Raw genomic sequence first — 27,273 nt, 5'->3', positions numbered from 1 at the left:
GCTCAAATCTATAGCAAATAAAGTGATTGATAAAGAAAAGAGTGTATAAAAAGTTTTTCCACATGTTGGAAAACTCAAGGTTGTGAACACAAAGCGAAGAATACACAGGATATTGAAAGCACAGGGCCCAGCTAGAGTAAAAAGGGTGACAACACATCAGGGAACATCAGAGACACGCTCAGGACTTGAAGAGTATCAAGCACATGAATAGGTACAAGGAATACATGAGACCAAAAACGTGACTGGGGCTGGTGGACCAAGACATTCACAGACCTGAAAACGACCTCACCCTTGCTGGGCCTACTCCTGATTGGTAAGTCAGCAGCTAGGCCTATAGAGGAGAGAATCCCTGAGGAAAATGTATAGAGGAAGTGTGACTCCAGTGACATTTTGAGCACTGGGGTCTCTGCAGTTACACCAGCTCCAACCCAAGCATCATGAAATGGAGACCCCCAGGTCAATAAGCACCATGCACCCAGTACACAGTTCTCCCAATGAGCTCTTTTGACCTATCTCTTAAACATGAATGGGAGATCACAGAGAGATCACAGAGATGTTCCACAGAAAAGATCATAGTACAAGCAATAATATCATTGCAAAGCTTTTAAAAAGTACAACATCTATAAACTGTGATGAAAATTCTTCACTAAAGGGACCATCGGAGTTCTCAGAAATTAAAATAATGGGGCTAAAATAAAAAGAATAAATAACAGCAATAAGACAATCTTCCAATAAATTAGGACAGTTGGCAAAGACTAGAAAAACAGGAGAGAAGATAAAAAGATTCAGAAATCCAACATAGGAGATCCAATAGCTAAAAAGAAAAATTGAAGAACAAGAGAACAAAACCCAAAAACTGTAGAGAAGAAAATTATAGAGAAAATAAAATGTGCTTTTTAGGGTGGATGGGCAGCAAAACTCAAAACAGCCATGAACGGAAAAGTTAAAAGATCCTTGCTAGTATGAGCATAAAATCTAGAATCTATCCAGACACAACATCAATACTCAAGGAATGTGTGCCCCTTTAGTCAAAAGAGACAATAAATACAGAAAGACATGAAAACCTGAAAATGACTTACGTGACACAGGAGGACAGGGCAGGTGAGTCCCCAAGAGGGGGAATGGGCAGCAGGTGATGGATAAAAGTGTGCGTGAGAGATGAGCAAGTGCTAGAAAACAGGAGAATACAGAAGAAAAGCGAAAATAAGCTAAATGTAATAAAAATACCCTGTGTGACCTATAATGGACAGTACCTAAGCATATTATGTTGAAGTGTCTTCATAAAATAACAGCTTTGAAAATAGATTTATGACTTTAGAAAATAAAAGTACATTTATGTTTACAAGTCATTTAATTGTTCTCAACAATTAGTACTACTAGTAGAACACAAGAGCATAGGAAGGAGAAATTGAGAAAAAAAGAATTAAGGATATTAATATTCCCATTTCATAAAGGACCTAATGTTAGTCATTCATTGACAAAATAGGAAATACATGTACGCATTTTTATTTAAGTACATGAAGATAATCAATGGATTACTTGATACAGTATATTTATTGTCAGAATCAGAAGAAAAAGTTTTCTAATAACTGTATGCCAGTTATTACCTACACTCCCACTTCCACTAGCAAGATAGCACTAGTGGTATAAGGAAGAGAATACTGTACTAGAACATTTTGACCTACACAATATTTAAATCAATGATGATCCTTTCAGCCACCCTCAAGCCAATTATAAAAATATAATCCCATCTATAAACTACACAACTATTTTTGAGTCCCATTTCAGTTCAATTTAAGCGCATCTGTATAGAAGGAGATGTGGCGCACTTCTCTAAATCCTTGACTGTGCTCACTTTTGTTAGAGTTCAGCGTAACCTTTACAATCTTCGATGGCCACAGTCTAAGTCGGCATTATAATAACAGAAGGACCACCTAAAAGCAAAAAGAAAGCCTGGCCACAAAATATTTTTCCTCTTTTGGAAAGCGATTGTTGCCTGCTGCTTACTTTGGTGTAGTCACACACACACACACACACACACACACACACACACACAAACACACACACACACACTATATATATATATATATATATAAAATGTATATTTAATATATTTTTCTTTTTATTATATACATTATGTATTAATATATATTTTTATTTTTTCAAGTTAATTCTCATTTCTTATCTATCAAGAAAAATATCAACAAATGTATCAAAATAACTACTGTGTGCAAAGTCCAAAGTTTTCATCAGCAATTCACTTTTAGGAGTAATTTCACAGCCACTGAAAGCTCATATATCAAAAGAGCATTTAAAAAGAGATTTTTGTTCAAAGGAGCAGGCACGTCAGAGTGATTGGATAGGAAGTAAGAGTGTCTAACTTCTGCAAAGCAATATTATCCTTTCTGAAATGAAAACCTTGAACACACAAAATGTGAGTAGAAATCAAATCTGATATTAAATTTTATTACTTAGAGATGACTTACTGTGTCATTTAAGAGCTGACATTTCAAAATAATTCAAAAAATCATGTTCAGCTGGGTGATATTTGTTCATGCCACAAACTAAAATTCAGTCTACAAACATGAGGAGAAAGTAAATATTTATATGCATACCACATTGCTATTATTTTAGATCAAGATACCAAGCTCCTTCAGTCATAAGTTTCCATCAGAGGGAACTGGTAAAAGGGAAGGAGAAATATGAAATCAATTGATTAAATCTTTGCTATGATTTTTCTATGATATCTTCTTTCCTGTGGTCTTATCTGTTGCTTCTCCTTGGTAAAGAATGCTCATTTGGGGAATGGCCATACATTTCAATTTCTCAGTCTTAGTATTCATAAGTTTGTATATCCCACTCTATTTCTGAAGTTTGGCATTTCGTCTTATTTCATTACCCCTGATTTGTTTTATTTTGCTTTACCAGTACTGGGGTTAAAGCTAGGGTCTTCACACTGAGCTACACCCCCATTATTTTTTACATACTTTCTCCCTAAGTTGCGCAAGCTCGGCTTGGACTCTACATCTTCCGGCATCAGCCTCCCAGAATGCTGGGATTAAGGATGTGAGCCACCACATCTGACTTTCATGTATTTATCACTTTTTTATTATACTTCCAACATTTGTACAATGCATAAGCATGCCTTCCTTTCACCAAGATTATATTTTTTAATTGTTTAGGTTACTTTATTAATTTTGGATTGAGTTATCTATAAGCTTTATGTCTCAGATCTACTTGGTGTAAATTATGAGAATAATTAATTGTTTTGTTTCTAAGTGATTAGGCATTTTGCCCAATATTAATTGAGGAATTATTGTCTCACCAACTTAAAACACTACCTGTATTTTCTAATTTTGGAGACCCCAGTGTTTGTTCTAGAAACGAGGGAGGTATCAATATTTAGTTTTATGATTTGTCAACAATTTCTTGGCTTTTCTCATGAGTTTATTCTAATGAATTTTCATATAGTTCAGTTCCCTCACAAAATAAGATTTTTAATGTAAACTGTAGCAAATCTAACCACTGAGAATTTTCATGTAATAATGATAATTTGATATTAGCACATACTGAACAGGGTGCTAGGCAATGTAATTTAAATTACATTTTGTCAGGAGTTATTATTTTAAACCAGGAAGATGGTATTAATTCTTTGTTGTCAATCAGTCTTTCTGTCTCCTGCTCAAAAGTTTATAATTCGAATAATATTTTTCTCGCTTATCTCATACTACCTTGTTTTTTATTGCTAGATTTTTATTGACTTCACACTGCTTGTTTAGGAAGAAAGATTTCTCTATCATATTAGCTCATTTCTTTTAAATAATATTATATAAATCGATGCTATTTTATAATGAATGAGTCATACCCTAGCCACATAGGTAATTTAAAATTATCTATTACTCACATTAAAAAGTGAAAAGGAAATTAACAAATAGTATATTTTATTTCATTCAATATTCCAAAATATTTTCATTTCAGCATATAGTCACAATTAGAAAGTATAAAAATTTACTTTAGAAATTTGCCATAAGTCTTTAATTTCTGATATGTATCATTTACATAGAAGACATCTTAAGTGGTACTAGCTACATTTCTTGTGTTGCTATCACACTAAACAGTTCATATATTAAATGATTTTTGTATGAAGCTTTTATAGTCAGACAACTTTTTCAACATATAAAATATGTCTAATTGTTTCTCATTTATCTTGATGTTTCCAAATGGAAATAAAAGACAGAAAATATTCTTTATTCCTTTCATAATAATTAGGGCTATTTGGATAGCTCTTCATAATAGTTTTAGTTTATTTTTCCTGTTAGCAGTCTAAGTTTTGCTTTGAACTCGAGAATTCTTCTAAAATTCCATTATTCTATTATGTCAGTATTGTTACAGGTTTTTTTTTTATTATATGTATGGTACTTTTCAAAGATACTCCACTGAGAATCTTTAGGGAGAAGTAGGTAACCATTTTATTTTCTGTATCTCAGGATGATTACATGGCCCATCCCTGTCTCTTGTCATTGTGATTGAATGTTTTGGCATCCTGAGAGTGCAAAGTGATCACAGAGACTTTGGAGTGGGCCACACTTTTTTCATAGCATAGTAGACTTTTGAGGTGTTCTAAAGTTCATTCTGTATATGAAACATGTTTGTTTTCCATGTTTCAGCTGGGTGTGGTTTTCATGTGATCTGTCTGCCCAACAAACAATGAGCAAGTATGAAAGCAAGCTATGTTTGTTGATATAAAAGTATTGTCACCAGCAAGGGGCAGGTTGACAATAACTCATTCTAAGAAATAAAGGCATCTGGGAGACTGTTAATGTCACAATTTACAGATGGTGTTGCAACTTACTAGATCAAATGTATATAATATGTTTTGGAAATTCTACTATACACAAATGTTTATTGGATTTGTGAGCATTCCCAGGACTTACCAGTTCTTGAAATAAATCTTAAAGTTTCTATAATCAATGTGTAACTTACTTAGAACTTAATATAGAGCATGCAAAAATTAAGAATCATGAAATTATATATTTTGAAAGTAAACTAAACATATAATTTTATGACTTGTCCCACATTTAACAAATGACATGAGAGTTTTCATAGTAGATTTGTATTTCTATATATCCTACTTGAAAAATATATGCATTACTTTTGTTTTAAAGTAATTACAATGTTAACTAAAGTGTATACAATCTGTAAATTAGTGACTTATGAAGAAGCAACAGAATTTATAGATGTAATGAATGAAAGGAAACTAATTTCTATAGTTAAGCTGAGCTGTCAACTTGATTGCCTTTAGGATCTAGCTCAGGGATTAGGAAAGCAGTTCTGGGTGTGTCTTGCTGGGTCATGGAAGCAAGACCCTGGGATCTGTATGTGGTTCCTGGCCCCTTCGTCTCCCACTCTGTCCCACTGCTCGTTCCCCTGAACTGGTTTCCCAGCAGCCATGAACTAAGCAGCTTTGCTCTATAGTGCTCTTGTGCCATGATGTTTCTGCCTTGGAACCACTAAACCATGGACTGAAACCACTGAAATCATGAAAAAAAAAATGACACCTCTCCTTTCACTTGAGAGTGTATCCCAGTGAGGAAAACTGAGGCACATACTAGTAGAGTTTTTTTTGTGTGTGTGTGTGGGGGGGGGGTGAGTACTGAAGCCAAAGCCTTCTCACTAAACTGCATCATTAGCCTCTTTTTACTTTGAGACAGGATCTCACCAAGGCACTTGTTTGTTCAGACTGCACTAAATTCACAATACTGCTTCCTCCGCCTGCCCGAGTTCTGGGACTATAGGCTTGTGCCACCACCACACTCGGCTACTGAGACTTTTTAACATAGCATTTACAAAACAGTAAAACACAGTAAGACTAATTAGACAATGTCATGTATGGCTGCCCTACAGGCTTGCTTGACATAGAAGAGTTTGGAACAGCAGGTTTTATAATATTTGAAACCTCCCCAATAGAAGTGAAGACAAGATTTGAATAAGGGCCAGAATACTATATTGGTTTTTGTTCCTTTGAAGTGTGTGTGTGTGTGTGTGTGTGTGTGTGCGCGCGCGCGTGTGTGTGTAAAGACTGATTTCTACATCACTGCATTACTATTCTATTTACAAGTGAAACCGATTGCTCTAATTTTTGCTATCACTGACAAATTTCATAATGCATGGTGTTAAACTTATCAGACAAATTCAGCTTCCAATCCACAACATATGCTTCAAAATAAATGGAATAGCAAGGAATCACTGCAAAAGCTGGGAGGATGGTACAATTTTCAAATATCAAGTTTGCAAATTTCAATTTTAAACACTTTTATTCCATTTTTTCCAGTCATGATGATACAGGAAATCTATTTGAATATACACTTTTAGACTTTTTTACTTTCTACTCTGTAAATATTTGAAAGTATACTTTTTATATTTTTCCTTGTTACACTCCACTATTGAAAATTTCACAGACTAAACTAATTTCTTTCTTATTTTATATATAATACAGATTTTATATTTCAAATTCATTGTTTTTACTTTCTTTCTCTTGAAGTTATTTATGGTTTTTCTATTTCTTTCACTAATAAAAATCCTTTCAAACTCAAATTTGTAGGCTTCATACTTTTCAACAGGATTTCTAAGGGATGCTTGTACATTGTTACTAATTTCTAAGTGGTTTTTATTTTAGCTTCTATTTTCAATTTAAGCCAAGGACTATTTAGAAAGGTTTTGGTTTTTGTTCACCACATATTTCATAACTTATTTAATAAAAAATATAGAAAATTGTGGAATATATTTCTTAAGGTAATTTTGTTGAATACTTTTTCTAATCAGTTATAGCTATAAATTTGTAAGCATTTGTATGTTGATTTTATTAGTTCTCTTTAATTTTCATAGCTATTATTTTATTTTTTAAACAGATAAATTATAAACTCTGCAATAGTGAATGAGCATTTTACTGCACCTGTTTTATGTCTTATTTCTTATTTTTAATTTGGCCTGATAAATCTCTAGGGTTAAGTTTAATAATAGAGACAATGGTGTCATTTTTTTCTTTTTTACAATGTTTCACTATAAATTATCAGTGTAAAATTTTTCTATCCCTTGATGTTTCATTTACTATTTTAATCTATTTTATACTTAAACTGTACTTCATCTTATGTGTGCTGTACTCTGTGTTGGTTTCTAGATCTGTTAACATTCTCATGGGAGAGTTTCTTGCATGCATTTTCTCATGTTTGCTCTAAGATCCTCAGCATCTGGAGTTATATATTTTAGGGACCAAATGTGCTTGATTGTGGGCATCTCTAAGGGGAAAAAAAAATATATATATATATATGTATATTAATGTGACTCTACTGACTCTACTGTTCTACAGTTGTGGAGCAAATTACACATTACTTTCTCAGGCTGAAGTGCTGCACAATACATGGTAAGAGAAAATAGATCCTTTAAACCACAGCCAGGGGCTCATGGTTGATTTTTTTTCCTTGTTTCTTTTCCTGTGACGACCCAGGCAGGTCCCTTTAATCTTGTGATTCAACTGAGGACTTTGGGTAGGTTTATTTTAGTATTCATTTCACCTGCTGCCATCCAATCCACACTCCTAGCTTCAGCCTTGAAATTGATTTCCAGCAACTCATGCACAAAGGTCCATGCAGTTTACTCGTTCCTACTAGTTCCTTGCTTTCCCCCATATTCTTCCCTTTCTTTCTCTTTTCTGATCAATATTATAGTTTACTTCAATTTTTCAAGATAAAGAGAGGATTTTTAACTGATGAAAGTTGGGGCTGCTGTTTAGGAATTTCTTGTCTTGAGCACTTACATGTCTGTGTGTTGCATTCCTTTTGCTAGAAGGGACCTCCTCCTCTCCTCATCTTAAATAGCTGTACCATCTTCAGTGTCCCCACTTCATTGTGTGCCACCTCTGCCAGGTGCTGACCAGAAGCTCTGTGTGCAGGACTCCTTTGCTGAAGTTACTCTGGTATCAAAGGCTTCCAAAAGATATTAATAAAATGCATGACACCCTATGTGCTCATCTTTCCCCATTAGTCTCATGTGCTTTCATTCCTGATATTGGTTACAGATATAATTTGGCTTGATTGAGGTAGGCATGGTCTCTTTTACCAACATCTTTTATTTTTCCACTCAATTTATTAAATGGGACAGTCTTTGCTAAAACCAGTCTGACTTGCTTATTATTTTATACATTTCTCTCATATGAGCACGTGAAAAACAACATTTCATTAGCTTTTTATGCTTATATAGAAGTTTCCCTGTTGTCCCATTCAATTTTCCAACACCAGATAAATTTCGGAGTGAGGATACTGACAATTTGTTGACCTGGACTTTCCTCAGTGGGAGGGTCAGGAAATGTAATCTGGAGCCACCACAGGACTATCTTCTCAAATGTCGAAATCCTGAGGCGTTTTCTTCTGCATTTTAATGAGGATCTGGAGTTGCACTTGAGCCTTATCTTGGAAAGTGTTATCATATCTTTATAAATTTTTTAAGACTTTCTTATTGAGAGGAGCCTTTGTATACCCTAAAATATTTGTCTGCCCTGATTTAATGTCTCTGAATATCTTTCCTCTTGCATTTTATTATTTATAAAAATACATTATGTACCATCTATATATCATTAGTATGATGATCTGATCATTTATAATGTGGAGAGTTACTTGACTTTGAGTTTTGCATCATTAAAAGTCCTCTTTAGAACTTGCTTTCTGACCAGCTGTTTAGAGTCCCCTAGTCTGACAGTATTATGCAAGGTGATGCTAACTCTAAGCGATACAGACCCTGGGACAAACACAAATCCTAGGAGGTAATTGGAGCATAAAAGTCAACCCTGAATAAGACAATAAAAGAACCAGCCTTGTACCCTTCAGCAGTCTCTTTCCCTCTCAAGTGTAGTAAATCAGAGCCGCTTCCTCTCAACGAGGATGTGACTTAACCATTTGAAATGAAATAACTGCAATTCCCATGGGATCCTTGGCCACGTTGACTTCACGGATAACACGAGTGGAGAGCAAAACTAAGAGTGAATTCTTTTATAGAGATTTAAGACTCTAGAAGGAGGCCAGTGAATAATTAGTTAAGTCAGAACCCCCAAATAAAAACAAAATTTAAACTCCAAAATGAAACGCATACATTCCATTAGAATGAAATGATTATTCCTGCCTTGAAAAAAATATCAATGGATTCTTTCTACTCAACTTTCTCTTCTCAATTATTGGAATGCCTCAAATCCTTCCTGGGTCAGGTCCTTGAATAAAAGGGTCTTCAGTTCTTGCAACTTGATTTAAGATCTATGAAAATTCAGTAAATATGTGTTTCAATTGAATCTAGAGGTCTCCTCCTCTTCTTTCCTCTCTTCTGCTCTCCTTGTCTTCCTCTTCTTTTTCCTCTCTTTCCCTTTCTTTTTCTACTTCTCTTTTTTTCAGCTTTAATTGAGTTTATTGGTACATTTTAGGGATACAGTGCAGTTACATTCATTGTTGGGATTTTGTATCTCTACATGACAAGTCTTGATTCTCATTTTTCCCCTTTTCCTTCTTGTTTAGTAATATTTGGAATTGGAATCCAGGGTCCTTATACTGCACTACATCCCCAGTCCTTTTCTTAAATGTTGAGATAGGGTCTCACTAAGTGCCTATGTTGCTTAGGCTGGACTGGAACTTTCGATCCTTCTACCTCAACCTCCTAGAGTGCTGCTGTTACAGGTGTGCCCCACCATGACTGGCTTACAAAGTATTCAATTTCTGGATGTCACATTACTTTCAACAAACACTTTACTTTTGGTTCTCCTCTGAGCTGTATGTGCTGCAATGAATTTCTTTAGTGACTGGTTTGCATTTCCTTTCGTGCTACCTTTCTCAACCAGTTTCACTTGGATTTCCATCCTCCCTCAGCCCTAGAGCACTGCTCTCATCAGGATCAAAAGAGCTGTTTCTCAAATCTCTTTTCTTACATTATTTCTACTTGGTGATCATTTAGGAAAACTGACCACTCTTTCTTGCTCTTGACATCTACAAACACAAATTGTCCTGCTGTCCCCAATTTTGACTTTTTTACTTTATTCTGTTTTCCAAATTCAGGGAACCCTGCATTTAACTTCCTTTATTTCTTATTCTTTTTTTTTTTTTTTTTTTTTTTTTTTTTTTAACTTCAGACATTTCCTACAAGACCGTGTCTTTCCCATGCCTTTACTTTCTGAGTATGGGCTGCTGTGCCACAGCTCAGGATACCAACTTCTACATATATCAACATTGCCATTCTATCTTGCTGAAGCACAGCTTCTAATTGCTTTCACTCTCCACTTACCCTTGCTTGAATTATTCTGGCCTCAGTGATGTGAAAAGTATCCAGCCAGGTATTCAAACTCAACTAGAAGATTCTTCTGGTATTTTTTTCTCTTATTTTTCCTATTGTCTATGACTACAAATGTAGTTTAAAAAATACGCTTCTCTACACCCATTATGAGGACCCTACTTCAAGGTAACAAAGTTCTTTGCCTTCTGACAGGGTTCTTTGCTTCTGTTCCTACCCAATGTGATCACTAATTGTGACATGTAAGTCATCAGTTAAGGGAGGAAGACCCTTCCCAGATGTGGGTGGCACAAACTAGTAGGCTTGTAGCCTGGATTAAATAAAAAGAGGAACAAGTGCTCCCCTTCTTGGAAAAACTCTGCTCTTTGCCACTGCCTTTGTATGTTTCTTTCCAGTTTCTTCATCCTTCCAGTGCAGACTCACACTGTTGGCTTTACAGTGAGCTTCCCGGCCTTCATAAATCAACTGCTATGGGATCCACTTGCTCTTCAGTAACCAGAGGGCCATTTTTGATTCGTTAAGGTCTGATTGCAGAGAGGGATTTTGTGTACAGTATCTATTCTGTTCCTCTAGTAAACCCTAGTTAATACACACCTACTTATCATAGAAAAGCCAAAGGAATCTTAAAACTGTAAATGCGAGCTATCACTCTGCTCATTAAATGCCTCCAATGGGTTCACATAGCATTTTGAATAAAATATACATAACTCACCATGTTGTACAAACCTCACATGGTCTAATACCAACGTAGTTGGTATTGTTCTTCTTCTCCACTTAGAAGTACAGTTTTATAACTCAGTACTATTGACTGTTTGGCCCAAAAAATTCTTCATTGTCAGGGTTATGCTGTGTTTTATAGGATGCCTAACTTCTGCCTTCTACAACTAGATGCCACTAGCCCCTTCTGCCCAGTGACAATCAAAAGTGTTTCTAGATCTTGCAAAAGTGTCCCTCGCCAAGTAAATTATCTCTTGATTATGAACCACTCATCTAAATTGACCATAAATTCAACTTTCCCAGACTAGTCTACGTGCCTGTTACCTAGTTATATATATAGCATCTCTTTCCACCTTCAATATTGGCCTAACTAGGATGATGATTGGATGTTCAGATTATTTTTCATTTACTCTGCATGCTTTGTTTTGAACATATCATGTTTATCCCAGATCTAGTCTCTGTCATGGATGTTCTCTCCATGAAATGCTCTTTTCCCAAAGGATTTTTCTTTCTGGTTATTCAGTTCTCATTTTAAATGGTATTTCTTTTTTTGGTCAAACTCAAAATAAAGCAGGACCTAATCGTCCTGTACTGAATCATCTTATTACTGCCAAAGTATGTTTATTTAGTTATTTCCATATTTTCCAACTTATCCCACTCAACACATGTACAGCAACAGTACTTAGTCTGCTGAGATTAGCTCTTTATCTACAGCATGTGTTGAATGGGAGGACCTACGAATGGATGAATGAACACTTTTGACAAACTTCCCCCAACAAGGCTTAATTTCCCTGTTATGAATTAATGCATTCTGGATACTTACTATATGCTTGGTTTTGTAACTTTTAATTAAATATTTATTCATGTAACTATCATTAAATTTTATGAGGATAGGAATAATTTGTACTCATTTATAAAATATATTGCTTACATATTTTAAGGGCATAGTATAATAAATCAGTGAACTACTGTGTAGCTATATAGAGCATAAATTAGCACACATTAGGGAAAATATATAATGTAATTTCACTTCACATAATGTCAAGATAATGTTTTCTCCTTGAGAAGTATTTTATACCATTGAGTACAGTCCTAGTCAGATGTGAGATTTCTTTCACTTCTGCATTTTTCCTAAAAATGTTATGAGCATTGTAGGTATTGACTGCATCCATAATTACATATGATTAAACATATTGTCTTTCTTTAATTCCTTAGGGTGAATTCCCATCGAATATGCTTGGTTCCTCCATAACTCGCATTGCCATTTATTCCCCATTGTGAGCTATGAGGGAGATGGAGATGTAATCTAACTGTAGTGCTTTGAGGAGGGCCTCTGGAAGGTGAGCAGGGTTATATGAGGTCATTAGGGAAGAATCTTCATTGACTGCTGCTGGTTCTTCAGAGAGACTGGCTGGAGAACACACACATGGTCCTGGTCCTGTGCCAACCACAAGCACCACCTCAGGACTCCTCCAGAAAGTGACATTATGAGACATTGTCTCTCAACTTTGGACCAGAACTCTGAACCAAAATAAACCTTCTATCCATGTAAATGACCCAATTTATGGTATTATCCTACTGTCAACAGTAGGAAGTTGAAAACACTTTGCAATATAACAACTTTACCATTCTTTAATAGTGCATGAACAGTACAAAAGAAGCTCAACTCAGAATTTGTCAGGAAATTACATATTAACCTGCATCACAGAATGGCATGTTGACATCAATGACTTCTACTGAATGGCAGGAGAGCCTGGGCATCAGATGGCAATAAGTATGACACTTATTTCTTGAGTGACTCATTTTCTGTTAAGAACTACTTTCCTCCTTACTAAATTGTACTATTTTAATGATGAAAGAGGTTAGCAAAGGCTTGAAAAACAGGTTCAGACACACAAAGTCCACAATGCCTCAAAGAGAAATGATGCAAAGGCCATGAAATGATTGGATTGCAAGGAGATAGGTGGAAGAGAAGGTGTGGTACAACAGGGCAAGGTGAAAGCAGGAAAGGGTTTGCTGAAGCCGTTAGAATCAGATTATCCACCAATGTTTATAGTGGCACAGTTTGTAATAGCTAAATCTTGGAAACAGCCCATTTGCTCATCAGTTGGAAACTGGATAAAGAAGATGTGGTTTTTCTATAAAATGGAATACTACTCAGCCATAAAGAATGATAAATTAATTTCATTCATAGGAAAATGGATACATATTGAGGATATACTCCTAAGGGAAGTAAATAAGTCACAAATGTGTAAATACCATATAGTTTCTCTGGTGTGAAAAACTATAATAGAACATAGGATCCTAATGATATAATTGACCCTGTGAAATAGGAAGAAAAGGGCTAAAGGTGCAGGGAAAGTGGGAAGGGTAGGGGAAAGAAAAAATTATGACAAAATGAAAAAATTGAAATAAAGTGTTTTTAAATGGGGAGGGGAGGAGGGGGTGAAGGGAGGGCACGGGCAAGGGAAAAAAATGAGAACCAAGACCTGCCATGTAAAGGAACAAGATCCCAATAATGAACGTAATTGTACTGTATACCTTAAATGTACCAATAAACTCAATTAATAAAAAAAGAATAAGATTATGCACAACCTACACAAAACAAGTAAAATCAGGCTGTTCACTGAAGCCATATTTTCTGTGTAAGACAAGAGAGTTTTGTGAGGAGAAGCAGCAGAGTTTGGAGAGCAGATGTTGAAGGGCAGAATGCAGGATAGAGAGTGTATAATCACACAGGAGTCTGGGGTGCCTGGCTGACTGGACTGCATCCCATATTGTAAGAGAACTTTGGCCTGAGATCTTATTTACCATCTGCTTTTCCAGAGGATTCACATAAAGATTGAAAATAAACAATACACTTTTAGTTTTAGAAAGAGGAAGTCTATAGTGAGGGTCTGGAGACTGCACCAGTGAGCTTGCCTAGAGTAACAGCACGATGCTTATGAAACACAGGTCAGGATGAACAGGTCAAGATTGTAGCCATAGCTGAGGGACAACCTGGGTTTTCAAAAAACAAGTAAAATTCACCTTAATTTCTAATCTGATTGTGACACTGAACTAGAAGATTTAAAAAAGTGTGAAAGAGCTGGCAGACTGGCAGCCAACATTAACTTGTGAAAGGGCAGCAATAAAGTATATATCTGCTTATGTTCTGTGGAAGAAAACTTGTGGGTGGTTGCCTGTGAATCAATCACCCAACTAAGTAATGGTAAAATGATTTTCTCCACCACAGTGAACATTTCTATTTCCTAATATTTCCCAAGTTTTCTTTGGATGAAAACGTTTTTCCCATTTCTAAGGAGTCCTTCACACCTAACCCCTTCTTAGGAGAAGCCAGGGAATAGGATTCTTGCCCTCCTTTATCCTCACACAACCAGGAATAAAGCTTTTGCTCAAAAGTCTCACTTAAAAATATCACTCAGCCACACCTTCAGAATGGTAGTATTTATAGTACTCACAGTGGTGACAAAGATGAGATGAGATGAGCCAGGATGAGATCAAGGGTTCAGAAGAAGTGCCAGGTGTCCGATAAATGTCCGATCTTTTCCAGATTGACTATTTGAGAATACCCATGCTATTGTGAAATTATTATAAAGAACAAGAGCATTCAGTGAGAGAATGCGTAATGATCAAATGGCAGAGTTAAATTAGCAGGTATGTTTATAAGAGGCAAGGACGGCTACATCTGGAGCACCACACGAACTGGGATCCGTTCAACCAGCAGCCCCTGCTTAAACCTTCCCATAGCTGGAGAATTCAATGGTTATCCTGAATCATGCCTGTGATGCTTAAAATAGAAAAATCAAACTACCTGACACACATTTAAAATATATCTTCCTATCCCTGACCACCATCCCAGCTATGTGGCTTTCTGAGCAGCTCAGTCTTCTATTTGGGATAGTGTTTGATTCTTCTCTGTAGTCACTAAGAACATACTGGGGCTCATCACATTCTTTACCTTGCTGAACCAGACTGGTTCTTAAAACACTCGATCCCCGAACAAATTAATCACATCATGGTCTAAGTTATATATCTGTTGTTGTATTTCTGCTCGTGTCCATTACATATGAAATAATGAACAACACTAATTTCTGGTATTACAATTACATACATGAATAATGAGTCACCATTAAGAAGATTTTTTTATGGTCAAGTCATATTTTTCTGTTTTAGAAAACAAAATACCCCCAAAGGCAGAGAGATAGAGGAACATTGCAGGGCAAATAACATTACAGGGGACAATGATATCGATCTTCAAACCACAAAAAAAGCCAATTACTTGTAATTGAGGTTCCTCTCCTGGAAATGTTGGATAACAGTGTTACTTGGCATGCCACTTCTGGGGGCAAGAGCATGGCAACCTGTGAGGGAGGAATTAGGCATGTGGAGGATAGAAGTAGAATAGTTTTAATGAAAATCATGATGTATCCTGTATGATACTGAATTATGTGTATGTTCTCCTATCTTGAAAATTAGACTAAAATAGAATTTTAAACTAAAGCATCATTATACAAATTGTAATACTAATTATAAGTCATAGGCATTAAATTTTATAATGAGACAAACATACTTAAATAAAAGAACAGTGCCATTTTATAAAATCTTCTAGAACATACTGCTTCCATTTTAGATTTTATTATATGCTATAATCAATCTTCATAGTTTTATTCAGCTAGGTTATGTCTTTTTAATCTCATTTGCATAGTTGCAAAAATAAATGGGGATATTAATAATGACTTTATCTTATAATTGCAAGAATTAACTCACAGAATGAACAAAACATATGTGAATATACCTGGCAAAGCTTCTTACATAAATGCAAACAAAGCCATAATAATTATTTACTTGTATGTGAAGATGCTTACACTATAGAAATGTTTAATTAAGTTTTAAATTTCTCATTGTTTACTCGTAGTTGAGGAGCATTATTTACAAATTATCCACAAAAACTCCTGTTGGTCCTGGAAATTTATTCCTGAACCAATGAAATAAGTGAAGCCCAACATTAGGATTTTTCCTGCAGGTATAATCACAGAGACTTGCTGCCCCCCAATCCCCAAAAAATCAGGAAAAAGAAGACACTTGATTATCTTCTGAAGGTTTAAAACAGTGCCAATCAAGTGTTTATCTGACAAATCAATTATACATTATTTCTCCCACAAAACTTCCCATTAATCGAGCACAGTTTTCAAAGAATGGGTGCAAGAGAGATGCCAAACTATGTTGGAAATCGTTGTTGTTGTTGTTGTTACTGGGAATTGTAGTCAGGGCTTCATGCTTGCCAGGCAGGTGCTGCACCACAAAGCTACATTCCTGGCCCAAGCCACGTAACTTAAGAGTTAAAAGCTATTCCAAAAAAAGGAACTGGAAAAGTAAGAGACAAATTCAGAATATCCAGAGCTTGTTCTCAAAATGTGTCTACAAAGAAAATTAATCACCAAAAAATTCATGCTACCTGTTTTCCATTTTAGTAAGCATCTTTCACATCTCAGAAACTAGGTTAGGTACTTTGGAGTCCATTGCTTAATGTCATAATTTTAGGCTGTACTGTACAAAATATGTATCTGTCTTTTAACATATGTTACATTTTAATCATACCATGAACCCTATACTTAATCAAGAGGCTCAAGAAGCAATGAAGAATGTCTGTTCCTTCACAGAACCAGACAAAACAATCCTAAAATTTCTATGGAATCACAATCTTTGACTAGGTAGAAAAATCGCAAGCAAAAAGAACAAAGAAGGAATGATAACACTGCCTGACCTTAAAATATAGTATGAGGCTGTAGCAATCCAAACAGCATGGGATTGCCATAAAGATACACAATATGCAATATGACAGAATAGAGGATGGAGCAACCTTATGCATAGAACTAACTGATTTTCGAAATAGCTTCTCTGCTGCCTGCGTCACAAGTGCAAGGACCTGAATTCAATCCCTGGGAAAAAAAACAAACAAATAAACAGACCAAAAAGCTGCTAACAACATGCAATGAAGACAGTCTTCTCAACAGACAGAGTGGGAAAAATTGGTGCATATATGCAAAGAATGAAACTAGATCCCTACTATTCACCAATTATAAAAAACAAGCTCAAATGGATTAAAGGTTTAAACGTGAAACTTGAAACTATAAAACTGTAAAAACAAAACATAGGCATAGGAGAATGCATCAGTGACATGGAAATGGGCAAGGAGTTTTACACAACACACCCAAAGAACAGGAGATAATAGCAGAAATTTGCAAATGAGATTTCAACAAACTAAAATGCTTCTATTCAGCAAAAGAAACAACCCAGTGAAGAGACGACCTCAAAAACAAAAATAGTAATTTACAAACTATACTTCTGACAAAGGGTTATTATCCAGGAAATATAAGGGTCTCAAACTCGCAGTAAAAACTCAGATAACTAAATATAAAATTAAGCAATAGGCTCATATAGAAGTTTTGCAATAGGACATAGAGGTGTATGAAAAACTGCTCAATTTCACTAATCATCAGGGAAACAGAAACCAAAACCACTTTGAAACAGCTCCTTGATCCAGTAAGAAAAGCTATTTTCAAAGAAAAAACTGGCAAGTACTGATGAGAACATGAATACAAAATTCTTCCACACTGGTGGTGCCAGTAAAGGAATAATGGAAAACCAGCACAGAGGTTCCTCAAACTTAAAAATAGAACTACCTTAGGATCTAGCAACCACCCCAGTGAAATATAAATATATGTATTTATATATAAATTTATAAAAGGTATATACATATATATAATTATATATAAATTTGATGTATATATTTGGCATGCAAATGTCAAAAATATGCACTTTCATATTTATTGTAGCACTATTCATAAGAGCCAAAAATGGAAAGGAAATAATCTAAGTATCTACCACCTGAAGAACTGACAAAGAAAACGCAGTATATACATAAAATGGAATACTATTCAGCCGCAAAAAGAATGAAGTTTGGTCATTCATGACTAAATTCATGCAACTGGGGAAGACTATGTGCAGTGAAATAATTCAAGCACAGAAAGAAAGGTACCACATAATCTCATTTGTATATGGAATCTTAAAAGCTGACCTCAGAAGTTCAAAGTAAAATGTCGTTTCCAGAGCCAGGGGAGGAAGGGGAAATGAAACGGATAGAGTGGAGTTAGAGGTTTTGGTGCTTGTACTGTGGGCTGACACGGATGAAAACACATTATACTTTCCAGAAGCCTAGCAGAAAGGAGTCTGAATGTTTTCACCATGTATAAATGACAACTGTCTGTGTAGATATGCTTAACCAGATTAAGCATTGTATAACATATACATGTATCAAAACATCAGATGGTATCCTACGAATGTGTATAATGCTGTATTTTTAATGTATTGCCTAAAATCTCTAAGAGCTGGGGTTTTAGCTCAGTCGTACCATGCCTGCCTTACACAAGTGCAAGGTCCCGAGTTTGATCCCAGGTACTGAAAAAAAATCTCTAAGTTTATAATTAAAAATGATATCTTGTTCTTGAGTTTGTACCAGAAAGTTAAAAACTAAAAGTCTCCTTTTGAAACAACATGTTTCTGGTTCCTATCAGAAAGCACTTGGAAGGATAAAGGATAGAACCACCTGATTTGATTTAAAATGTTTAGAAACCAATAATTTGTTAATTAACTTCTAAATTTCAGTTTCCTGCAATGTAAAATTACCATAATTAAGGGGCGTAATAAACAAGGGAGTGTTAACTGAGGCTCACCCTGATATTCAGCATATAGCTCTTATTTCCGGAAAGCCCCTCTGTTGGAATTCAAAATATGACCCCGATACTAAGAGAGAACCCTAAGGCACTGTAGCTCTGATTATGGCCAACAACGTGGTCAATTGATATACTTCCCTGTGCTCAGTTTTATAATCCACATTATGAAAGGCTATTTACAATTAATGTGCCCAATTTTTTAAAATTGCATAAAAACCGAAAGGGAGATGGTAGCATCAAATTAGAAATAAACATAGTAATAGCTTAAAGTATTGAATTTCATGTCAGTCACATGAGGGTGAAATTGCTGTCATCCACTATTAAAAATTCTCACCCTGACAGTGCACGCCTGTAGTCCCAGCACTCGGGAAGCTGAGACAGAAGCATCGCTGTGAGTTTGAGACCAGCCTGGGCTACATTGTGAGTTCCATCCAGGTCAGTCTCAACTACATAGTGAAACCCTGTCTCAAAAAAACAAAACAAAACAAAAACCCAAAACAACAACAAAAAGAAATTATCTCCTGTGCAAGGCATTGGTCTGTGTGTGTGTTTGGTTGTTACCCCAGCTCTGCATCAAGTGAAACATCATTAAAAAGCAAAGTTAATCCTGCCATTTAGCCCTCAAATTAAATGACTGCATAGAATGTAAAAAAAAAAAAAGACTCATTCAGTAAAGTCTAATTAGCACAGCCAAAAATAATTATGGTTATTTTGGTTTTGCAAAACATGGCAATAATGAAGTGGTGATACCTGTAATGTTATGAGAGGGGACAAATTTATACAAAGTAGACTACGAAGAAAAACAAGATGCCATGCATGGAAGGTGCAAGGTAACAGCATATGTCCTGGACCCCTTTGATTGGGTAATAAACGAATTTAGTTTTGTGATTATTGTTTTTTTGTGTTTAATATTTCGGTATTCTTGATCACATTTACAAAATTTTTCTTCCAGTGTCTCTTTACATTCACTCAAAAGTAAACTATTTGGAAACTGCTAGGAATTGGAATAATCACAAAAAAATGTCCTCTCAAAGATTTCAAAGAAAAAACAAATTGTGGATATGGAGTAGGCGGAGCTACATTAATGTATAAATCTTGGGAGAGGCCCCCAACCTCTTGTCTAATCAATGAGGCAAATGGTTTTGCTGCTTAGCCTCCACAGCAGATGGTAACCGGGACCCCTCCTCAGACACCAAAGCATGCAGACACCCAAGTCCCTCCTATGAAATGCCACAGCCTGAGCACAGACCCACCGACGTTATTAAATCATCTCTAGGTTACTTATAACACTCTAAACAAGGTAATGAGTGCAACCAGTTGTTATATTGTATTTAGGTAATGACAAGAAACAAGTCTATAGATGTTCAGCATAGGCATAATTGTATTTTCCATCAATGCTTGGTTGAATCTGTAGATGCAGAGAGCCGACTGTGTAACAAATAAAGAAACAAACTGAAAAAAAATGTATATAAAATTAGATTGTTTTGAAGATGGAATCAACCCAGGCAGCAGTTTATCTAAATAGTAAGAGCCTTAGAAAAGTTCCTCAAATGGGACAAGGCATAGAGAGACTAGAGACGGAGCATCTTCCAGGGCTGCACCCTTGGGGAGCAGGTAGCCCATAGGAGGAGCTCTTCCTACCATAGCTCTCTCCACCACAGCTGTAGGTGTCTTACAGACACAGACCAAAAGCACTGCTAGGGTTCTCTTCTTGGGAGGGTCATGGTGTCACTAGACTCCTGATTACCATGTAAACCAAGAGCATTGTATCAGGCCACACTCACTGGGAGCCACGATGGGAGGTCTCTCCTTCCCTGCCTTTGGCTGCAGTTGAATTTGGCCAAGACAAACCGGATAGAGCAGGAACATGCTCACTGCCCTTCCTTGGGGCCTAAACGTGCTGTATAGGGACTCACATACTGTCTGCCAGAAAATACTCAAATCCCACTGCAGCACAGGAATACGAAACTTCACAAAGAAAAATAATGATGCAAAAAAGAAGAGGAGTAATTGGAGGAGATATAATGACTACATGGAAAAAAAGTCTCTGTCAACTTTTGAAAGCTGCTCCTCATTTCTTATTTTTAGCAGCTCGGTCTATAGGGTTCAAATGCCATCTCCATCGGTGGTCAATATGCACCCTTGGGCGAATCATTTTATTTATCTTTGCCTCAGTTTCCTCATTTAGAGATGTAATTTAATCTACTTCCCAAGGCTACTTGACCATTATGTGTAAAGTGCTTAGAACAGTGCCTGATACATAGTAAACATCAGAAAAGTATTTGTTATCATTATTCTTTTAAAAATTACCAGTTTTAAAATTAAGACCAATAATATATTAATAAATATATACAGTGTAGCTCATGTTGAATAAAATTTAGAGAACATAAAAAAATATTCACAAAAGATTGTATAACCTTACCACATTTTTCAGGGCAGAGTATTCAAGTTGTATTTTCTGAAGCATGTATAGTGTAAACAAATACATTTTGCAAATTTGGGCGGTCATGTAGTCTTTCTTCATATATTTTCTCCCCCCATTAATTAAATAAAAACTCATAAAATATGGAATAAACTTAATCTATACAAATTTTTTAAATATTCAAATCTTTGATGATTTCTGACAATCAAAGAAATACAATTTAAAACATGGATGGGTTATAATGTTTACCATAATGTTCATAATTAATCAGTAATATCCAATTCTGGCAAACAAGAAAAAAATTAAAACAACTTTCATACACTATGCTCATAGAAATGAAAATTGATCTAACTTTTCTGTTCTCAAAATGTAAAAAGTCCAGGAAATTATCCAAAATAAATAATCTAGACTTGAAGGTACAAAGATTTGTGCACAATGTTTTTTCAATCACTGTAATCATAAACAACTAGAAATCCACTAAAAGATCCACCATAGTGATGAGCTAAAGCTTTCACATTACATATAATGTTATCCTTCTTAAGAGACTAGCTTAAAATATGTGAATACATAATATTATTGGAAAGCACTTAAGACATATTGAGTGAGTAGAGAAAAAAAAGGAAAAACATGTTTGGGATAATCCCTATTTATTAGGGCAAATGAGTATACTATGTTACATTATGTGAACAGTTAATTCTTTCTAATTCAGATTTGGTCAAGTTGTCATCATAATGGATTATAGGTAATGAAATATGAGACAAATCATCACATGGAAAATTTATGAAGGAAATAATAAAATATTCTAGAACCATTACATAGCACTCAATCTCACTCAGTGCCTTTGAAAATGTAAAAAGGACAGGAGAGACTTAAAAGCATGTGCACCATCTTTGATCCTGGCAGCCAGGTGATGGAGATCCCTGAATATTCTCCACTAGAGCAGGCTGAAAGGACACTGTCAGCAGGTGCCGTGGACTGCCTGTGGCCATGCGTGACAACTGAGAACCAGCAGGAGCTGTAGTACAGCCTTCCCAAAAGGCCTGAGTGGACAGGTGGACATGCTATGACCTTCCCAGAGAGCAAGGGAGGGACACCGAGATGAGCCAGGCAACTATGAGAGCAGAGCAAAACTGTGAAGGCCAGCCATGGCACTTCATAGCTGGAGCATAATGCAGAAAGATGGCGAGTGTGAAGATACTGTGTATGAGAGAGTGCTGAGACATTGAATTAGCCAGAGCATTTGTCTTGGACTTTGCAGTGTTCAGAATAAGCCGTTCAGCTTGTCCTATTACAGTCTAGCTACCCAAATAACAACAGAGTCTGCAACTGTTATTGTTTGTATACACAGTGTGGGGCATGTAACACAGGCTTAATTTCTTGGGAAGTAAAGGGGTGAGTGAATGAAGACATGCATTATCCTGACTGTGTGTTGGACCCCACTTCGGAATTGCTTGCAGGGACACAACATTTGGGGAACCATTCTCCAAATGCAGAGATGCGATCAGAAAATATGATGAATGTTTAAATGAAAAAAAAACTTACATTGAAAGACAAATTGCCATTAATTACCCTCAAAATACTAATTGTACTTCAAACACACATATCCTACCATTCTTGCCCCTTTACTGAAGCAGTTCTCTAAGTCTTTTTTCTTGTCTTTAAAGGGCATAACTGAAAGTATGGTGAATGCTGCTTCTGAGTGCCAGCCAACAGAAAGGCAGATGCCTAAAAACATTACAGTGCGCTCTTATCTACCTTATTTAGTAGATCTGGCAGTTTGGCTTCTGGTTCTTCCTCAAGTCAAATTGACCGTGAAAGGTAAGTGTTTTGAGTCAATTCAGGACATCGGGGCAGCACAACAGTGCAACTAAAGACACTCAGGAGGAAGAAGATAGAACTTCCCCCAGCCCTATGAGTCTGTTGTCCCCGCAGACCAATCAGAAGAGGTGCACATGGAATATTTATTGTTGGACTCCTGAAGTGATTATTTCTAGGAAGTTGATACAAACTAGGCCAATTTGGGGTGATGACGGTGATGTGATCACATATGACCTTTTTCACTAGTTTTCCTCTAAACCATATGCAGACCAGATTCCTTGCGTCTTCCAGGGTGCTTTAAGAACACAGCATGGATTCTAAGATCCAAAGAAACCCTAGGGTGAATGTACATTAAATAAGCATGCATGGATTGGTGGTGGAAGTTGTCTTCTGTCCTTCTGCAGAAGTTAGATGACTCCAAGAGTTTAAGATGTATCAGCTGTGTTGCAAAGCTTTAGCTTGCAGACTTGCTGTTGCCGCCATGGTATCACTGGACATTGAAGGGTGACAGAGAAAGGCACAGAGGTCTGAAATCTTTGCTGACTATGTAAAGGGAGGTGGACCCTCACTTCTGAAGGGCACCTTGTCCATCCCATCCCATTCTCTGATTCTGCTCAGAAACTATTGGCTCTTCAGTGGAAGGTCACATTCTCTTTATCCTTATCAAAGTCTGTCCCTTGTACTACTTTCCTAATTTGCACCTGAATCCTTGCTTACTGTCTAACACTGTGATCTGATTGTGGCTTGTAGTGCACTGAATCCATACCTGACAGTTGTGCATTAGATACTCTCTTCAAAAACTGAAATCCGAGTACTTTATAAGCCATATGCTTCAGGACAAACAATTTTAAAGGATTTTTGGGAGGAGGTAAAGAAGGTCTCTTTGCAAGACCATAACTCAGCAACCATACAGGGCTCACTGTAAAAACACTTGTCAGTAGCAGTCACTGAGGCTAATCAGAGAGATGCCTTTGTATCATTTCCTCAAGCACATGTAATATGAGACTCTACTTTACATTTAAAAATTTAATGCCACAGGTGCAGTTTCTGACCAACTCTGCATCGCCTGGGGTAGAAACAAGGGCAGAGGCTCCTAATCCCTTTGTACTGGAAATTCAGTAAGTAGGAACCATCACTGAGGAAAGGGGGAACAAGGAATGAACAAGAGATGGAAAGAAGAGGGAGCAAAGGAGAAAAAATAGAAGAAAGCATTGGAGGGAAGCTTATTTCCTGAGCATAAAATCATTCCAAAAATATCATGAGCAGCAAATTAAACAATTCTTCAGCAAGAATTTTGACAAGGAAATTTCATTAGGGATTTAACTCCCTATGGGAGCTCAAGTTGCTGCATTAAGATATGAAAATTGTGCAAATATTGTTCCTTAGAAGGATGTTTGCCGCAGGTCACTGAGTTTCCGTCAATGAAATTTAGAGTGATAAATGTCCTGTTGGAAACAACCAGAGAAGGATGGGTTTCAGGAGAGCAAGAAGAGAGCCCTGCAGTGGGGCGCTCAGGCCTGAGACTCCAGCCTTAAATAGCTGAGCGACCTTGAGCAAGTTTATTTAGCATCTCTGAGGTCTAATTTCCTCATCTATAAAATGTGGGCAATTCCTGGTCAACTCCCTGGTCGCTTGCGATTGTGAAGATTTAATGTACGAATCGAAGGGAAGCCCTTCGGCACAGTCCCTGGCACATGCAACATGTGAACACGTGTTAGCAATGATTGCAAAGCTGAACGAGGGAGGTGGACTAACACTTATCTGCCTTTGAGTCTTTTTCAGTCTCTGTGAGAGATGCCTGTGGTTCTATTACATTCTCAGATGAAAAACATGAGACTTGGGAGCTGAAGAAATCTGCCACTTTCACAAAGGGGTAAATGTGATACCAAATTCATCTGTTTGTGTATGTACTGACATGTGATCCTGCCTCACTAGTCTGTAGGATCCTTAGAGCCTGACTTCTGTTTGCATGTCTTTGTATTAACAGAATCTTAAGAATTAGATGGCCTTTGGTAGTTGCTCAGAAAATAGCAGAGGAATGTACCAAAGAGTACATAAATAAACAAATGCATTAATGGCTTTTTTCCATTTAAACTATCTCAGTGGCTTGGATTCTCGGTGCTTATCTCACTTTTACATTTCAAGGAATTCTGGCCTTATTACTCATATAGTAAGTAAATAATACACCATTTTATAGAAAACGTAAATAAAAGGAAAATAATTTTATATAGTTTCGCAACCTAAATACTAAGGGCTCATTTTGGGTACTTTAGCATATTTCTTTTCTACCTTTGGACTAAAGAATGTTTTCTTCAAAACTTACATAAACATAATTTTCTATTTTCTGGTTGCACTTAATGAAAACATTTCATACCGCTGTCCTTTTTAATGTTAATTTGATACAATAGACAAGATATGCTATATGATCTTTACTTAAAGATAATTCTGTTGTCACTTTAGAATTTGTCCATGTTTTCATCAATATAAGTGTTGCTGCACTAAATAATTTTATTGATGTAGGTCTTCAGGGACAGTAACTCTGGTTGTGGGATTATTTTTCAATGAGGAACACACAGTCTTTAGAGTAGATCTCACCCTCAATTTTTGAAACAATGACTAGGATATCCAATCGGAAAGCAAATTTTGACTACATTGTTTAAAGGAAGACATTAATTTATTTTAAACATTTTGTATCATAGGCAAGGTCTTGCCTGTTATCTTGTATTTGGTAGACATTTCTCAGTTGCATTTGAAATAACAGGGAGGGAGATAAATGGAGGAGAGAAAAAAATCAGTGAAGAAAAGGAAGATGGAAAGGTTAGAAGGAAAGGGAGCAAAGAAAAGAATGAAGAATATATTAGGGAAAAATTTTTAAAAACCCAAAAAGATAAATAAGGAAGAAATAGACCACGCAATCTATCCTTTTATACAAGCTTCATAGTGTCCCAATTATGTGAATACAACTCCACCATGAAGAGCCTTTTAGACACCAGCTTAACAAGCAGTCAACACCACAAGATACCAAAACATCCACCAACACCATCCTCTCTGGTCAGGGGGCAATAGACACCCAGTTTGGATTACTTGCTAGATTTTCAGCAAACTTCACTTTTCACAGGGAGGGCTAACTGCACAAAGGAAAGCATAGTTAATGACTGCCTGGTGAGTTTTCTTGCTGAGATAAAACACATTTATTTTATTTTTATTTTTTTTCAGCCTTAATTGAGTGTATTGGTACATTTTAGGGATACAGTACAGTTACATTCATTATTGGGATCTTGTACCTCTACATGACAGGTCTTGATTCTCATTTTTTCCCCTTGTCCCTGCCCTCCCTTCACTCCCTCCTCCCCTCCCCATCTACAAACACTTTATTTTCATCTTTTCATTATATCACATTTTTTCCTTTTCCCTTATTACCCTTCCCCTACCCATCCCACCTTCCCTACACCTTTAGCTCCTTTCTTCTCATTTCTAAATGACAGTAATCTCATTAGGATCTTATGTTTTATTGCAGATTATTCACACCAGGGAAACTATTCGGTATTTACACATGTGTGAAGTATTTATTTCACTTAGGAGTATATCTTACTCAGCCATAAAGAACGAGAAAATCGATTCATTCATAGGAAAATGGATACATATTAAAGATAAAACACATTTAAATGAAAGAAAGCTCTTCCTGTTCAAGAAACTTTACATTTACCTTACGAAATGTGCCTAGAGATTCAGGGGGAAAACTGAAAATACACATTTCAAAAAGATGCTAAAAATGGCATAGTCCACACTAATAGGCAGCGGGACCTGCCTGTGGCCAATACAAAATATTTCGCTAAAGTTGTGTTACACAAATTCAATATTCAAAAAAAACCATAATGCTGCCTTTAGGGTTTGGAAATGCCTGTCATTGTCCTTACTGAACTAAACTACAGATCCAATAAATATACACCCACTGTGTTTTAAAAGCCATGATTCAACTATAATAGGCACTGAAAGAAAACAATTTACAGATAATGGAAAAATTACACATTTAAACAGAACTGTGCACTTGACTACAGGAAGTTACTTATGAATCCGTACACAAAGAGAAGCTAACGGCTGCTCTTATTTTCTAGCGGCAGATTGTTCTCTTGAATGAAGGAAGGAAAAGCAATTCACAGTTACTACAGTAATCACTGATATGCAACTAGTGCTGCTGAGGATGGAGTTTTCAGTTTGTTTGAAAACTTCTTATGCAATTTTATCTGCATATTTTACTTC

At 36.2% G+C, this 27,273-nt stretch overlaps 1 protein-coding gene across 1 annotated transcript in view; it reads right to left on the bottom strand.

The window, feature by feature from the left end:
- The window catches only part of Nrg3 (neuregulin 3), a gene marked incomplete at its 5' end in the record, with an annotated part of 1,020,825 nt that overhangs the window by 210,805 nt on the left and 782,747 nt on the right, over positions 1–27,273 (bottom strand).

This window comes from Fukomys damarensis, unplaced genomic scaffold, assembly GCF_012274545.1.
Source record: "Fukomys damarensis isolate Sample0158 unplaced genomic scaffold, DMR_v1.0_HiC HiC_scaffold_1, whole genome shotgun sequence".
Lineage (NCBI taxonomy): Eukaryota > Metazoa > Chordata > Mammalia > Rodentia > Bathyergidae > Fukomys > Fukomys damarensis.
This window is presented reverse-complemented; position numbering and strand designations above follow the sequence as displayed.